Consider the following 15,239-nt stretch of genomic DNA (forward strand, 5'->3'; position numbering starts at 1 on the left):
TTTATCCTTTTTTGTTAGGCTGTGAACAAGAGTCTTAGTGAGATATCTATCTGTATCTGGGTGTGGAGGGGATGTGAATGCAGCTTATCGGTTTGATGTGTGTGTGTGTGTTCAACTGATAGAGGAAGAGCATGTCAAAATACTTGCTCACTAAGCATGGAGTGTTTTAAGTTGCTTTTCTTGTTCTTGTTCTTCCTCTTCTATGCTATTATGGTGGTCCGCAAACATACGTTAGAGGTGCATGCCGTCACTGTACAGGGTAGTGTACGAGATTTTAGACGACACTAATATTGATTCCAAGTAATTAACAAATGACAAAGAAACAAAATCAATGTACTTCTTTAGTCAGGTTAAAATGTCAACTCTGATCCACACAGGCTATGGGACCTGAGAAGGAAGAGAATTTTCGGACAGTATTCCTTGCAATGTACTGGAGACCCAATAGCTTTTCAGCAGCAGATACAATTATGGCCAGTTTCGTGGACTTCTTGTTCAGTTGGGCGGTACAATTAATCACATGAGCAATAAATGCCACAAAAATCCACCTTCTTTACGATCAGCATATCAGCTTCCCTCAACTGTTTGAACGACATTCTGAATCTCCAAAGGCTGCAGGGTGTCCACTGCCATATCTTCAGCTCCACTCGCTCCTTCAACTATTTAACGTGCCTCCATGTAGGAGACCTGTTGTACAGCCCTGACCCTTGCCACTTTAAACTCCTTTACCCTAACCGGGCACTCCGGGGAATTGGGAATGTGATTTCCAGCACAATTGCAACACCGTACTGCCAAGTAGTGAACATTAAATTCTCTGGCAACAGCTCTGGTGGACATTCCTGCAGTCAGCATACTTTAGACATCTGTGGCATTGTGTTGTGTGACAAAAACAGGTGCACCTGAGTAATGAGCATGCTGTTTAATCAGCTTCTTGACATGCCACACCTGTCACGTGCACGGATGATCATGGCAAGGGGGAAATGCTCACTAACAGAGATGTAAACACATTTGTGCCCACAATCTGTGAGAAATAAGCATTTTGCGCGTATGGAGAATTTATTTTATTTCAGCTCAGGAAACATGGGACCAACACTTTACATGTTGCTTTTATATTTTTGTTCAGTGTACAGTACCAGTCAAGAGTTTGGACACACCTACTCATTCAAGGGTTTTTCTTTATTTGTACTATTTTCTTCATTGTAGAATAATAGTGAAGAAATCAAAACTATGAAATAACACAGATGGAATCATGTAGAAACCAAATAATTGGTCAACAAATCTAAATATATTTTATATTTCCGATTCTTCAAAAGTAGCCACCCTTTGCCTTGATGACAAGCTTTGCACAATCTTGGCATTCTCTCACCCAGCTTCATGAGGTAGTCACCTGGAATGCATTTCACTTAACAGGTGTGCCTTGATAAAAGCTCATTTGTGGAATTTCTTTCCTTCTTAATGCATTTGAGCCAATCAGTTGTGCTGTGACAAGGTAGGGATGGTATACAGAAGATAGCCCTATTTGGTAAAAGGCCACGCCCATATTTTGGCAAGAACAGCTCAAATAAGCAAAGAGAAACAACAGTCCATAATTACTTTAAAGACATGAAGGTGAGTCAATCCGGAACATTTCAAGAACTTTGAAAGTCGCAAAAACCATCAAGCGCTATGATGAAACTGGCTCTCATGTGGACTCCTACAGGAAAAGAAGACCCAGAGTTACCTCTGCTGCAGAGGATAAGTTCATTAGAGTTACCAGCCTCAGAAATTGCTGCCCAAATAAATGCTTCACAGAGTTCAAGTAACAGACATGTCAACATCAACTGTTCAGAGGAGACTGTGTGAATCAGGCCTTCATGGTCAATTTGCTGCAAAGAAACCACTACTAAAGGACACCAATAAGAAGAAGAGACTTGCTTAGACCGGTGGAAATCTGTCCCTTGGTCTGATGTGTCCAAATTCGAGATTTTTAGTTCCAACTGCTGTGTCTTTGTGAGATACAGAGTAGGTGAACGGATGACCTCCGCATGTGTGGTTCCCACCTTGAAGCATGGAGGAGGAGGTGTGATGGTTAATTGCTGGTGACACTGTGATTTATTTAGAATTTAAGGCACACTTAACTAGCATGGCTACCACAGCATTTTGCAGCGATACGCCATCCCATCTGGTTTTCGCTTAGTGGGACTAATCATTTGTTTTTCAACAGGACAATGTCCCAACACACCTCCAGGCTGTGTAAGGGATATTTAGGAGGGAGAGTAATTGAGAGTAATTGAGTGCTGCATCAGATGACCTGGCCTCCAGGTGTAAATGGTGTTTAACCGGTTCTGTCCACCAACAAAATGCAACTTCTGAAAGCAGGACTAACCACAGGTCAAATACATTTAAGGAAACGGGGAACACTAATATTAAAAAAGGTAAGAAAAAATACCCCAAGATGTTAATAGGACAGATGAGAAGTGATGGAAATGGAGAGAAACTTATCTGAATGCAGTCTCTTTTTTAATTTTATAGGTGTTGATTAACAGTTGTCGGTCGTGCTCTGGCATCGTTCCCAATGGAAGAATCCGCAACATCGGAATCTCGGCACACATCGTCTCGGGGAAGACCACACTCACCGAGCGCATCCTTTTCCACACGGGCAGGATAGCAGAGATCCATGAGGTGAGTTAATCATGATCTGGCTCTGATTTATTGAAGTAGCTAGTTGAAGTGTGTGTGTGTGTTTTTTAGAGGGAGGCAGACAGACAAAAACTATTATGTTTGGTCCTCTAACTCTACAGGTCAAGGGAAAAGATGGAGTCGGAGCCACCATGGACTCGATGGAGCTGGAGATGCAGAGAGGCATCACCATCCAGTCAGCTGGGATTACAACATCAACATCCCAGGTATGGAGGTACCTGGCAGAAAGATTTGTGTTAGTGGCAACACAGATCTTATGACCAGGTTCCCTTTTTGACAGATATACCATAAGTCACAGTAACAGATCAATGCCAGTGTACCCAACAGCTGTTAGGATGTATTTTTGCTTTTAACTTTAACCCCAGTTTACTGCTCTGTCCTGTCCAGGCCACGTGGACTTCACCATTGAGGTGGAGCGAGCCCTGCGTGTTTTGGACTGGGCGATCCTGGTCCTATGTGCGGTTGGAGGGGTCCAGTGGCAGACCCTGACCGTTAACAGACAGATGGCCCCTCCTCACCTTCATCAACAAGCTGGACCGCATGGGAGCCAACCCCAGCCGCGTCCTGCAGGCCATGAGGTCAGCAGATACTGTGGAGTAGACAAGACGAGTCTGGTTTTCCATTAGCTCTGTGTTACGACTCCACTGTTCCCGCTTTCAGGACCAAGCTGAACCATAATGCAGCCTTTGTGAACATCCCCATCGGTCTGGGGGGGGGGGGGGGGGGCGGGGACGCGAAGGACATCATAGACTTCCTAGAGGAGCGTAGCATGTACTTCAAGGGCCCATTCGGGTAAGAGAATGGAGAATATGATCGTGGCAGGGATTTAGAGAAGACTTACATTACTATCTCATATCTGAAATATTTACATCGCTGGAAACCCTCTTACTGGAAAATAATAATAATAAATTCCGTCCTCTGTGCTTCCTGCAAACAGAATATCCGGTTGGATGAGATCCCGGCGGAGTTCCGTGTGGAGGCTGCAGATAGGAGCTGGTGGAGTGTGTGGCTAACGCTGACGTGACCCTGGGAGAGATGTTTCTGGAAGAGAGGATCCCCACTGTGCCAGAATTTAAGGTGTGTGTGTGACTGTTCATTATGTTTTGGGATATCGCAACAAATGATGTCATTTGATTTTACGCCTCAGTCATCTTTCCTGCTATGACCTGCGAACGCTGCCCCCCAGGGCCCTGACCTCTCCAGTCTCTCCTCCCACAGGCAGCCATACGCAGGGCCACAGTGCAGTGCCTCTTCAGCCCCGTGCTGGTGGGAACTGCCCTAAAGAACAAGGGGGTTCAGCCTCTATTGAACACAGTGCTGGATTATCTGCCCAACCCCACATAGGTCAACAACTACAACCTTCAACGATGAGTATGACCTCTGTGCCTAGACAGTGAACACTATTTAATATGACACAGCCGTCTTTGAATTAATTGATATGCCAAAATCAAGACAGTATGGGCTCAGGGACAAACTTTGAAAAATGCCAGTGGCAGATCCCACCACTGTTCTTGTGTTGTGGCCTCTGTGTCAGGGAGTCCAGTAATAGCACTAAGATCCTGATGGATCCCACCAGAGATGCCTCGCAGCCCTTTGTTAGCCTGGCCTTCAAACTGGAGGTGAGCACATCACAGCGCACAAACACTGTGTAGCTAGCAAACCATCTTCTCTTTAAGTAATCTGGCACATTTACTGTGTAAACTTTTTTGAGTGATAAACTGTATAGGGATTGTAGACGGATCTCTCCCCCTGACTCTGTTCTAGGCAGGTCGGTTTGGTCAGCTGACGTACATGCGTGTGTACCAGGGCTGTCTGAAGAAGACGGAGTACATCGTCAACACACGCACAGGCAAGAAAGTCCACGTGCAGAGGCTAGTGCGTCTCCATGCCGACCAGATGGAGGAGAGAACCAGGAAGTGAATATAAACCAGAAGTAAATGGAGTAAACTGACAGTTTCTGTACTATGAAGCCCAATGACCCTGATTCCCCAACCTGACGTACCCTAGTGATAACACCTCATGATTAAACAACTTTTATCAATACATTTGTTTAACTGAAACCATCTTAATTTTGTGTCATAAATTGTGTACCCCCCCTCCTCTCTGGTTGGTCAGGATGTGTAGTATGCAGGGGACATCTGTGCCCTATTTGGGATCAACTGTGCCAGCGGAGACACCTTCACCTCCCGGACCAGCGCCAACCTCTCCATGGTACATCCCTATGGCCATTGTCCAAACTAGATAAACAACCAGTCAGCACTCACTAACATGTATTTAAACATGCAATCTGTTGTGCACTGCCTGTGTGTGCATAATGTTATGACTTTGAGCTTCATTCAACACGTTTCTCCCACAGGAGTCCATCCACATACCAGAGGCTGTCATCTCCATGTCTATGAAGCCGTCCAACAAGGCCCTCTCACATTCGATGTAGTATGAGGAGTCAAAATGACCACACCAAGGCTCGATACTATTTCAGTAGAGTATATGAGCTTGTATGACCTCATCCTCCCTCTTCCTGTGGATCAGAATGACACGGAAAAGTTCTCTAAAGGCATCAACCGCTTCACCAGAGAAGACACCACGTTCAGGGTCCGCTTTGACACAGAAAGCAAGCTCTCCCATCTCTGGTATGGGAGAGCTGCACCTGGAGATCTACTCACAGGTACTAGTCCAGTGCTCCGCTCTCCGGTGATCTGAAGATCCTTCTGGCCACAGCATTTGCGTTTTGGCTTCATCTTATTTGTATTTTTTCTTAAGTTGTCCTGAAGGATAATAGAATGCATTACGAGTTCCAAACATCTCGAACCTTCAATGGTATTTCGCTGCGGTAAATCAAGCTGACCTTACTTTCTCTCACTGTATAACTGGCCCTGTGCGATGGGAAAGCCCCAAGGTAGCCTTCAGGGAGAGTATGACCAGTGCGGTCACGGTAAGTACCACGCGTCAAACAAAAGTCCAAATGAGCCACTCTCAGAAGCATTACATTGTGTACAGCGATGGCTTTATTGACGAAGTGAAGCGAGCCAATGGAGTATATGAACAACAAGTTGAAACACATTGTTATAGCTTACCAAGAGTCTTACAAGCTGACCAGTAAAAGCAGTGCATTCGGTATATAGCTGCAGTAAGGCCATTGACGTGTGCCCTCTCACCTCCTCTGAAGCAGTAGTGGCGGTGAAGGTAAACATAATTACTGAAGCTAAGACAAGTGTGAAGTGTAAAGCTCAGCTTTTCAAAGCAGGTAGAAGGTGGCTTTTACAATTTGAGTCCTAAGAAAGAGATGTGCTATACTCTTCCCTGCAGTACTTCAGTAAGGCTCTGGAGCGTTTCCCCCCTGTGTATCTCAGTTGGTGGTGTTTGGAGGAGCCTCGCAGTGGTGGCACTTTGGCTGCAGCTCAGTCTGCAGGACTTGAACTCCCTGTTCTGGGGACCAGGTGACTAGCAGCTTCCAGTGGATGATCTCCTGCGCGTAACCACACACATACAATGAATGCACCTTTTGTATTAACAAACATGACGTCTGAGTTCTGTTAAGACCGATGGCAGAACGTTTTAGTTACCTGGGAAATCATTTCGTGCAGCAGGACATGGTAGTTGAACCTCAGCTGGTCCTTCTCAGTCTCCTGTTGAGGGACAGACAGAAGCAGGGAACCAATTGTGTGAGAAGGACAGATGGAAAGGAATGGGTGGGGAGTTAAGTGTCCATTTGGAATTTGGGCAGATATCTCCATGGTTACACGGAGGTTCTTCTCAAGACTACATCAGACGCATGCCTGATCATACCACACCCGGATAGGTGTTGAACGTATCAGCTAACCATATATGATCTAGCAATCTGATGCCCGACTGCACAGTAACGTACGGTCGAACCGACCTCTTGGCTGCTCACCAGCTGTGTGAAGTTGGCCACCTGGGCCATGTTGTAAAGCGTGCTCTCATTGGACTCCCTCAGCATGATGAAACTGGAGGCCACGCCCCCCAGTTGCCAGAAGGGCTTCATGCTGGGCTCCATGTGACCGTAGCTGTCTGTCAAAGAAACCACAAACGTCACAGTCAGAAGAGAGATGGGGGGGGGTGGGTCAGTTGTGTGTGTTTGTGGCTCTATATCTACCTGGTATATTGTTTCCTGACACTAGGTTATTGCTGGCTCTGTGTTGCTGGTAGAAGGCCTCTTCCTGAGCCGTGGTGTTGCTTTGATGCAGTCCCTCACAGGAGGCCTGGACCTGGGGAGCACTCTGCCCCTCTCCCCCTGGAAAGAAGAGCTCCGCAGAGCACTGCCCCGAAACCTTTTATAGGGAGAGGAAAGGGTGAGGTAATTGAGGAGAAAGTGAGAATATGAAAGGAGAGTTGGGGAAAGGAATTTACCTAACACAGGTGTTAATCACCATGGCAGTGTAGACAAGGTTACTTAACACACCGTGTATTTATTCACACGGTTGTTCTGTGCAATAGTGTGTCACTGAGAATGTGAATCGGATCTTACGTTACTGATCATCTCCTGCATGGTAAGCTCCAGTTGATACTTCCTCCCCATCTCTGCCACATCCTGACAGCCGGGGAGAGAGAGAGAGAGCAGAAATTAACCACTTAAGACAAAATGTAAGCAAACAGAACTATGTTCCATAAAGCCGTCGCCCCCTCAAGTGGGGCGGCAGGTAGCCTAGTGGTTAGAGGATTGGACTAATAACCAAAAGGTTAGAAGATCGAACCGACAAGGTAAAAAAAATCTGTCATCCTGCCCCTGAACAAGGCAGTTAACCCACTGTTCCTAGGCCGTCATTGAAAATAAGAACATGTTCTTAACTGACTTGCCTAGTTACAAAATGTAAAATTAAAATAAATAAAAATCCCCCCACTGTATGCGGTATTGAGAATTGACTTTTTATGAGCACAGACCTCCCGTATCCATCCCCTTCCAAGGATCCTTCCTTGCCTTGCAATATTAACTGCCCCTTGCCCAACGCACTCCCCAAGGTATGCTGATCCTCCACCTCCACTCCTACCTCCGCGCTGCCGCTGTGTACCGTGCTGAGAAAGATCCACCTGTAGGGTGAGCCGTAGCGGGTGTTCAGGTAGTGTTGGACCACCGTGGCTGCCCGGCGGGCAGGGTAGTGACTCGGGTTCAGCACGCCAGTCGTCATCACTTCCTCCACCACCTCGCTTTCCCCCTAATCCGCACCGGAGAGAAGGGGAGTGAGAGCAAAGAGGGTGGGTGAGGACAGGTAGGGAGAGTCAGTCTGCCACGATGGGACTTTGACCTCTGTGTGTGCTGGTGCAGAGAGTCGAGTCCTGCCCTAGTTCTAGATAAGGAGAAAGAGGGAGGATACAGAGAACTATAGTGAGTAAGGGGAGGGTAGAAGTGTCAGAGAGGAAGAAAGTGTGCCTGAAAAGGCTGTAACTCCCTGCCCGTTGAGGCTGTTGCGGTTAGACAGCTGGAGAAACGGCCACATGCAGGGGGAGAACTTCCTGCTTCCTCCAAAGCCAATAATTCAGTTAGTACCGCCTTGTAAAAGAGACAGGCCACACATTTCCCTTCTCCTCACTAACATAAAAGCATGGCAAATGACCATACAGCTACTTTGTTTGTCTATGTTAATGTGAGTTGATCGTTTTGGCAACTATGGCAGTTCTTTACCTACCAATGCTTTAATGAAAATCCTCTAAATTAGTTACTGATTTTGGCTATGTGCTTGTCTCTGCAGGTTTGACTTCACCCATAAGAAGCAGTCTGGTGGTTCTGGGCAGTACGGTAAAGTGATAGGAGTTCTTGAACCTCTGGACCAAGAAAATTACACAAAAGTAGAGTTTGAAGACCAGACTGTTGGAACCAACATCCCCAAACAGTTTGTGCCGGCTGTTGAGAAGGTGTGCATGCCTGGCTGTAGTCTGAATCACATAGGCCCTTCTCAGTAAGTGTAATTATGATTGCAAAAATCCTGTATCTTATTCAGGTTGAAATTCTAGTAGACCTCTAATCTCATACCGCAAGAGTGGGTAAACTTTTTGACTTGAGGGCCACATCGGGATTGAAAAATTCAAGAGGGCCACAGATTTGATTTTTGACAAACTAAATCGGTCAAAATACAAATTGTGGACTACAGAAAGGGCATTCATTTGAATATATAGGTCCATTATAATTTCTATTTTCTTTACTCAAACCTCCCGTGGGCCAGATTTAATGGGCCCGCGGGTCGTAGTTTGCCCACCACTGTCACTCTTTCTCCATCACATCCCTTCTCTCCTGCAGTGATTCAGAAAGGCCCTCTTGACTGGTCACAAGATCTCAGGCGTCAAGGTCCTATTGGAAGACGGAGCGCATCACATGGTGGACTCGAATGAGATCTCGGTCATCCGTGCAGGGGGGCACTCTTAAACAAGGTGAGTGTCAACTAACCAGAATACACCCCCATTGTTCTCGCATATTTTTCCCTCTATACCTTTTCCGTGCTTCTCAGCTTTTTGACAAACCTACTGAATGAATGTCTCCTCTCTCCTTCCATCCATGTTCCCCTCTTGGTAGCCATGGAGAAGGCCAACGTTGCCGTGCTGGAGCCAATCATGTCAGTAGAAATTGTGGTGCCCGATGAGTTCCAAGGGACAGTCATCGCCGGGGTCAACCGTCGCCATGGGGTTATCAGTGGGCAGGATGGGGCGGAGGGCTACTTTACGCTGTGTGCTGATGTGAGTGCAGCTCTGTCCTACTCATACTTCCTATGCCCTTTTCTTTCTGCCAAGACAGGATAGGTTAAACGTCTGTCCAGTCACTGTGTATTTGATGGTCAATCGCCATTTCCTCTCCCCAGATTCCACTGAATGACATGTTTGGTTACGCCACAGAGCTCCAGTCCTGTAAGGCGCTGGCTCCTCTAGTCGGATGTCAAGACGTCAATTAGTCATAAAAATGGCCAAGATATCAAGCCATGCACTTTCAGTGATATTGAATTGAGTTTGTATTTGCTAATTTTTTCTGTTAATTTATTTGGACTAAAGTTATTGCTCAGTCTATGATCCTTTCTGGAGAACTGATGTGGGGGGTGTTGTGTCCAGGGGAAAGGAGAGTACACCATGGTGTATAGCAGATACCAGCCTTGTCTGCCTGGCACTCAGGAGGAGCTCATCAACAGGACAGCTGCCTGCCAAGAAGGGGAAGTGGAAGAACTGAGGATGGACAACACACACAATCAATGAATTGTAAACACATTACAGAGGGTTTGAATGGCGCTGAAGGTTGGGACTAATAGCAATATAACTAAATGTAAAACATACGGTGTGCATAAAACGTATATAGGTTAAGAACTTTTGTGAAAGAGCACAGTTTGAAAGAAATGGCAAATAAAAATCTAACCGGATGGACATCAGAAATAGATGAGAGAGGTTGAGGAAGGACAGGAGTAAAAACAAACTAAACTATTGTAAAATAGACTGTCCATAAAATGTATATAGTATGTATAACCTGGAAGTAGAAGCCTAAGAGTTGTTGTTTACTCCAATTATGATAGGGGTGGTAGGGTTAGAAAGTAATGAAGGAAAAAAATGTTTAAGATATGCATGTATTTGTATGTACTGTACCAGTCAAAAGTTGACACCTACTCATTCAAGGGTTTTATTTTTTACTATATTGTGGAATAATAGTGAAGACATCAAAACTATGAAATAGCACATGTGGAATCATGTAGTAACCAAAAAAAGTGTTCATTTTATATTTGGTGCTTTGCTGGTGACACTGTCCGTGATTTATTTAGAATTCAAGGCACACTTAATGCTACCACAGCATTCTGCAGCGATACACCATCCCATCTGGTTTGCGCTTAGTGGGACTATCATTTGTTTTTCAACAGGACAATGGCCCAACACACCTCCAGGCAGTTTAAGGGCTATTTGACCAAGAAGGAGAGTGATGGTGTGCCGCATCAGATGACCTGGCCTCCACAATCACCCGACCTCAACCCAATTGAGATGGTTTGGGATGAGTTGGACCACAGAGTAAACGAAAAGCAGCCTTCAAGTGCTCAGCATATGTGGGAACTCCTTCAAGACTGGTGGAGAAGCATTCCAGGTGAAGCTGGTTGAGAGAATGCTTAGTGTGTGCAAAGCTGTCATCAAAGCAAAGGGTGGCTACTTTAAAGAATCTGATAAACAAATACATTTATTTGTTTAACACTTTTTTTGGTTACTACATGATTCCATGTGTTATTTCATAGTTTTGTCTTCACTATTATTCTACAATGTAGAAAATAGTAAAAATAAAGAAAAACCATTGAATGAGTAGGTGTGTCCATACTTTTGACTGGTATGTGTGTATGTATAAAGAACATGGGGAATTTGAAATGATGCAGACAATTACATAGATTGTAGCTTTCATAAAGCTCGTCTACCCCCTTAAAAAATAACATTACAGTACTGCAATGGAATCCTTGACAGATGCACACAAACCTACACAGTGCTCAATCAACTGTAAACATACTCTGCCTCGCCAAGGGCTCCCGAGTGGCGCAGCGGTCTAAGGCGTCACTACAGACCCTGGTTCGATTCCAGGCTGTATCACAACCCGGCCACGATTGGGAGTCCAATAGGGCGGCACACAATTGGCCCAGCGGCATCCGTTTTAGGGTTTGGCCATCATCGTAAATAAGAATTTGTTCTTAACTTGCCTAGTTAAATAAACGTGATATTAAAATAAGGTGGGTTTATTATATCATATGTGCATTCAAAATGCTACAAATGATCAGAGATGACCAAGTGAATTCCCTTGATTCACCCCCTTGCCCCCCCCACACACACTGTTCTAAAGTATTTATTATGACTATTTCCATTCAGCCTTTGCTCTCCAGCAAACAGCCTTGTCCCACAGCCTAGCATTTTTTATGAAGTTTGGACTTCAACTTGAGCATGTATATTAACTGGTTTTGTACTATGTACAGCATATGTTGTAATGATGATTAAATAAGATTGACCTAATACTACCATTTCACCAGGGTGTCATTGTTCCTTCATTTACTTAGCAGATGGTTATGTGGTTGATGTGTTCATTTTAGGTTGCCTGAATTTGATCTAATCCGGATTCGACTGGAAAACACAACTCGGGTTGTGAAATACTATCCAATGTGCATCACAGCAAGAAGCTGGACAACGTTAAGTCAAACCAGTATTTTCAAGCAAAACAAACTGGAGACTCATTCTCCATGTTATGTAGGCCTATACAGCAAGTCTCCCGAATCTATGCTGATGTGCTTCCTCTCGGAATAGAGGATTCTAGGGGTTTGTAGCTCACTCACCTCTGTAGTGGTCTGTATGTCCTCTCCCAGAGGAACATTGTTTGGGTGTTGATCGAACCCCACTGTTGGTCCTGACCCAGTTCTGACCGTCACGATCGGGTTCCCGTGGACCACGGTCAGAACAACCAGAAGGATAAGCAGCGTCCAGCCCATACTCCACACTAAGATCTGAGAACAGAAAACTAATGCCAAAGAGGATTGCGGAATCCTAAGGAAGGCAAGTTGAGTGTAAATAGGCATCCAATTCAGGGTTACGTAAGAGAGGGTGGGAGTGAGAGGAAACTGACACTGTCCAGCGCCGCTGCCTGGTCTGTTTTCTTGGCATTTATCTAAACAAACTGCTCTTCTGGTCTCATCTAGGCCTACCCATGTAACACTGAGTAGAGCAGTCCCCCAGAAAAGTGATTTATTTAAAAGAGAGTGCAGTCAAACGTGATATTTCACACTATTAGGTCTCAATAACAATATGAAATTGTGAAAATGATAATGCCCTTTTAATGCGAAAGAATGTTCGCACGCATAGAAAAAGTGTGATTTATCAAACAATTGTACGAGCGTCATAAGCACGCCAGTAGGATATAACCATTGATAAATACAAATTCTTCTCAGCCTCAGTGCTCATGCACGACCTTGGCTGTTTGTATTTCATATATACACAACGCCATACCATGGCATACAAAGCCGCAAACAAAAAAAGCTACGAAAAAAGACAGATGCTAGTGTCAGAGATTGAGTACAAACAACATGTTTTATTTTGCTCGCTCTGTTGTGGCTTGACCAGTAAAGAAGTTCATATATCTACATAGAGAGGACCATTAGGACAACTTAAGTTGCTTTAGCAATGGCAAATTTACTTTAAATGATTAGGCAACACTCACCAATAAGCCACCTGTTCTGCAGAATGAACGAGTTGCGCGTTCCACCTAGCCTTTTCTGTTCACATAATTGATTTCGTTTTGGGATGGTGATATTATGGCAATATGGATGCCTTGTATTGCCCCATTCGTATTTGGGAACCCCGCTTGACTTCAACCTGTTGTGCGATGGTGTATGTGTCACTGTTTTGCTGATGACTGCATCTAAAACATTGGCTCATCCAGGGCTGTGAGATGCCGATTAGCAAACTCGCTTTGAAAAACACCCGAGGGTGGGTAGCATTTGGATATTCACCAGAATAACATTGGTGTTAAAATGTGTGTGAGTAGCTCACGTCAGAGGGTTAGATAAACTGCAAACGTAATAATTTAGTCTGCGGTTACAGGTCATGAGATACTAATCAGTCACTCATAATGCACCTGTTTATCCTAGATAGGTGCCCCACTAGCGCCATCTCTGGGTTGACATTATGCCCATTATCTGAACATCTTCCTTTTCATATAGAATTCTGGAGCACCTCATACCATTTTAATACCACATTGAAAATACCTATTTACATCAACCCCCCCCCCCCCACCTACTCAATACCCTACTCAACAAATTGGATGCAGTCTCTCACAGTGCCATCCATTTTGTCACCAAAGCCACATATACTACCCACCACTGCGACCTGTACGCTCTCGTCGCCAAACCCACTGGCTCCAGGTCATCTATAAGACCCTGCTAGGTAAAGTCCCCCCTTATCTCAGCTCGCTGGTCACCATAGCAGCACCCACCTGTAGTGTATCTCTGAAACTGGAAACACTTATCTCCCTCACTAGCTTTAAGCACCAGCTGTCAGAGCAGCTCACAGATTACTGCACCTGTACATAGCCAATCTATAATTTAGCCCAAACAACTACCTCTTTCCCTACTGTATTTATATATTTATTTTGCTCCTTTGCACCCCATTATTTCTATTTCTACTTCGCACATTCTTCCACTGCAAATCTACCATTCCAGTGGTTTACTTGCTATATTGTATTTACTTCGCCACCATGGCTTTTTTTTGCCTTTACCTCCCTTATCTCACCTCATTTGGTCACATTGTATATAGACTTATTTTTCTACTGTATTATTGACTGTAGGTTTGTTTTACTCCATGTGTAACTCTGTGTTGTTATATGTGTCGACCTGCTTTGCTTTATCTTGGCCAGGTCGCAGTTGTAAATGAGAACGTGTTCTCAACTTGCCTACATGGTTAAATAAAGGTGAAATAATTTTTTTTTTTAAAATCTCTTACGGGTCTTATGTTAGCCCTTGTCCTAGTGTGGCGCACTGGTACGTTGGGCACCTCTTGGATCCTCAGGGCTTCTCCTGGCACCTCTGGGAGCCTCGGGGCCTCTCTTTCCTCTTCCACATCCTCCTGAAATTGTGGAGGCACGGTCGGCAGAGATAACTGACCTGGCGGGGTCTTCCCTGTCTCCTCGTGTGTCCTGCCCACACCATCCAGAGGATATTCTTCCCATGGTTCCTTCGTTCCTTTTCGGCCTTTTACTTGCACTTCACATGACCTTGCGCTGATGTGCCAAGAATCCATGTGACATACTTGGCTTTGAGGTGCCAGAAGCACTCTGACAGCTTGGCCTTGTTAAATTACAGGCCGATTTTTTGCATTATCGTCATGGTAATGTTTTGACTTGTCCTGACATGCAAGTTTGTGTGCCTGAACATCCTTAATGACCTTTGGTGCGAGGAGCTTGACAGTTTTTGGCAACAGAGACATTCAGCGCTGTACAGGACTGCTGCCGAAGCCCTCTGTGGGAGTATTTATACACAAAAATGGCTTGTCACACATCTGTGCCTTTCGGCATAGCCTTTGTGATGAGAGTCTTTGCTGTTTCACTGCTGACTCCGCCTAACCATTACTCTGACTGTGGTAGGGTGACGAGGTCACATGATGGAACTCCCGGGCATTTGCAAAAAAAAAGCAATGTTTTGACTTGACTGAACTGGGGCCCATTATCCGAGTCAATACTTTGCTTTTTTTTCAAAAGCCTGGGAGTTCCATCATGTGACCTCATCACCCTATCACAATCAGAGTAATGGTTAGGCGGAGTCAGCAGTGAAAATAGCAGACTCTCATTCATTATCCGTAACTACACCACCAGGTATGCCATATCTGCTGAACTGCTGTTTACAACAGTCAATGATGCAAGTGGCTGTTGTGTCAATCATTTTCTCCACCTCCTAAAAATCTGAATAGTAGTCCACTATAATCTGAAAAGGAACGTTCAATAAAATGTTGTAAGGCTACCCATCACATTCCCAATGTGTCAGAAGCTTACATACACTTTTCTCCCCAATTGGTACTTAGTCTTGTCCCTCGCTGCAACTCCGGTACAGACTCGGGAGAGGTGAAGGTCGAGA

The 15,239-nt window shown here is 45.0% G+C and overlaps 1 long non-coding RNA gene and 1 pseudogene across 1 annotated transcript; both read left to right on the top strand.

Moving 5' to 3' along the window:
- Window positions 1–210: 210 nt before the first annotated feature.
- On the top strand, window positions 211–9,706 carry LOC115137109 (elongation factor G, mitochondrial-like; annotated as a pseudogene).
- An 8-nt stretch (window positions 9,707–9,714) lies between these two features.
- On the top strand, window positions 9,715–11,650 carry LOC135573999 (uncharacterized). The gene is made up of 2 exons (XR_010465103.1): window positions 9,715–9,870; window positions 10,518–11,650. It is a non-coding gene; the product is annotated as an uncharacterized LOC135573999 (long non-coding RNA).
- The last annotated feature ends 3,589 nt before the right edge of the window (window positions 11,651–15,239 follow it).

This window comes from Oncorhynchus nerka, linkage group LG11, assembly GCF_034236695.1.
Source record: "Oncorhynchus nerka isolate Pitt River linkage group LG11, Oner_Uvic_2.0, whole genome shotgun sequence".
Lineage (NCBI taxonomy): Eukaryota > Metazoa > Chordata > Actinopteri > Salmoniformes > Salmonidae > Oncorhynchus > Oncorhynchus nerka.